This window comes from Leptodactylus fuscus, chromosome 1 (genome assembly GCF_031893055.1).
Source record: "Leptodactylus fuscus isolate aLepFus1 chromosome 1, aLepFus1.hap2, whole genome shotgun sequence".
Classification (NCBI taxonomy): Eukaryota; Metazoa; Chordata; class Amphibia; order Anura; family Leptodactylidae; genus Leptodactylus; species Leptodactylus fuscus.
In genome coordinates, this window is record NC_134265.1 from 312,749,678 (window position 1) to 312,752,801 (window position 3,124).

The following is a 3,124-nucleotide window of genomic DNA, read 5'->3' on the forward strand; positions in this document are numbered from 1 at the left end:
ATATATGGCAGCAACTTGCTGTTGTGGATTTCAGGAATCACTTACCACCAGAAAACTAGTGTAAATTATAATAATTCTAAGGCTCCGTTCCCACGGAATAACGTACCACTCATTTAGACACGTAAACACGTGTCAGAGCGAGGCGCTTCAAAAAAGATACCATTGACTTCAATGGGTGCCAGCTTACGCACGCTACACATTGAAATCAATGGGTTATAAAGCCCCCCACGCGTTACTCCGTGGGAATTGGGCCTAATGGGGGTCAATGAACTTGCATCCACCTTGCTCCCTTTCAGAAAAATTGTGGGGGCATCATACGAATGTCACTTGTAACAAATATTATTGCAAGTGGTAATTAAAAAGCAGTTTGCACATTTTTTATATTACAAATGTGGTGTAGGGCCATAATAATTGTGCCCAATTGTATCTAATATAGGATTCTAAGATATTCTAAGATATTATTATAGAGCCTTAACAGTATAGGTAAGCACAGTCTCTCATTGGATAGTCTCTGTACCCCTCCACCCCAGATGTATTTGCTACTTCAGCTCCAAAATTTCAACACTCCTCATGACCAAGCCCTCTAGTTACTCCAAGTTGGTGGCACTCCGAGTTTGTGGAGATATGAGAGATTCCAAATGAAAAAAGGATTCTGAGTGATGAAACAAATTTATTAAGTATTGGGACTCAGTCCTGTTTGCTTGGCAGATGAATAACATAAGGAGCTATGTCTGATAAATGATTAAAGGGGTTGTCCCATCACAAGGATCCTATCTATACTGCTTGTTAATGTGGTTGTAAGACTTTTCCTAAATACACTGCTTCAGCAAAACTGCTTTGTTTGTCCACTATCTCACTTTATTCAATTTTTTGTGGCCACAGCCCTGACCTAGTTGCTCCTGAGTCAAATAATGTATCTGCTGCTCTCAGGGGGGAGGGAGGAGGGGCTAAGTGCAGGGAGCGAGCCTGTGTATCTAGCTATTCCTGTGTCTACACCATGTGACCTAGGTCCTGCACTCAGATAGAGGAGAGGAGCTGCTTTCATTTCTTCTGTTCTCCCAGTTATCAGGCTAGCTAATTCATTTGTGTTCATTATGGCAGAGACAGCCAGTCTCTGTATGTAACACAGAATGGAGTTGCTGCTGCCTGTACTTCATAGTTCAATGTGGGTGGGCGGAGCTACACGCAAATTTGGGGGCAGAGCTAAATGGCAGGTTGCCTGTGAAACCCCGCCCACCGAATGATGCAAGAAACCAGGAAGAAAGAAGATTTTACAAGAGTGAAGACTGCTGAGTATGTGAGGTGGGAATACCCCTTTAAGAGGCCAAGGGACTTGCCAAAACCTTCTGACCCCTTCAACCAGGTGACCTGTGGGGTCCTGGAATTCAAATCCCCAGAAATCTGATATTAAAGCTCTCTCTATGGAAAATCCCTTTAACTCTCTAAACACATGAAGCTATAAAATAGTCACAAATCTAGTAAATAGATTTTCATGCTTTATGACAAGACCAAACATTTGTAAACTGCTTTTTCTCACACAAGGGACTCAAATGAGTTAATGGCAGACATACAGGTGCTCATCCTCAACAACTGCAATGGTCAGTTATTTTACAGGAAGCCGATTTACCTATCAGTATATTTTTTTGGCATGGGGAAGAAACCCACACAAACCCAGGGAGAATATACAAACTCTATGCAGATTTGATCTGATTTGAATCCAGAATCCAGCACACCAAGATAACAGTACTGACCCCTAAGCCACCCAGTTGTAAGCACTTTGAGCTGCTTATTTGATCAATTAATGAGAAAAGGCTCATACTCGCATTTTATGCCAAAGTTGGTACTTTGTTGCTGGTTCATCGTTCTTTCTGTTTATCTCTGATATGGCCAATCACTGGTTGCAGTGGGGATGTCAGTGAATACTGCACATAGACACCAATGAATAGCAGCAGAGGGTATCCATTATGGCAGGTCACAGCTTCAGCCAATGTAAACTTCAGTAAGAGCATATATATTTTATAGTACCCATTGGGGTGTATATAATGCAACACTAGAATGGCCAATAGTTTTGCATTTTGTACTCACTGTACATTGTCTATTCTGATGCGGCGTTCACACTAGCATTGCTGCCCTTCCTTTGTGAGTCCATTGAAAAGCCAGTCAAAACTGTATAATGACGGCTTGCAGCGATCAGTTTAAAAACCCATTCATTTCAATGAGTTTTTAAAGCAATCCACCAGTGTCCATATGCAGCATCTCTGCTGTGAAACTGTTTTTTGGGTTTTTTTTTTTGCACGGACACAGTCCTGCATGGACGACTTTGTGTCCATGCAAAAAAAATGTGAGTCATTGATATGATTAAAAAAGTAAAAGTAACCGTATATTAGTAAATAAAAACATAGATGGTCAAACTTTTCACTGCAGGCAGAAATTGTGTAGCAAAAGTGTTGCAAAATTTCTATAGCTCTTGAGTTGGCTTCTTAGCAGTGTATTGATTGAATCTGCTAATACTTTTGCAAAAATGGGTCCCAAAACAACAGAAAAAGAGCTGTACAATATGTTTAATCTTGCAGTATCCTCACAATATGGCTATGGCTACACCGAGGTCCTTGGTCATGCAACGGAAGTTGTGACCAAAGTTTTTGTGTACCCTTAAAATCAATAATAGTGAATGTAGCTGCATTGCAAGCCCCAAGTGAAAGCGACCTACACAATATTCGACAAATACCGTACGCCTCTGAAGTTCTTTGTGACTACACTGACTGCCATTAGATGTGACATTTTTGCAGTAATACTCATAGTATAGCCTTATCCTAATTCTTATTAAATGATAATAAATATGATACATAATAATAATAATAATAATAATAATAATAATAATAATATACAGAAAATAATATGTAACACATATGCTGGAGATGTCTGAAAGTTTTAGCTTTCTCCAAGCAGCCTGTGTGTCCCTACAAGGAACAGACCTGCTCTGCATACTAACACACTCTACTACTCTTGTATAGCTAATTACACGGAACAATAAAGTTCGAACAAGAAAAAAACCCCAATCCAAACTCAATGCCACTTTCTCACGTGACTCTCGTGACGTCGCGAACGTGCTGACGTTGTGACG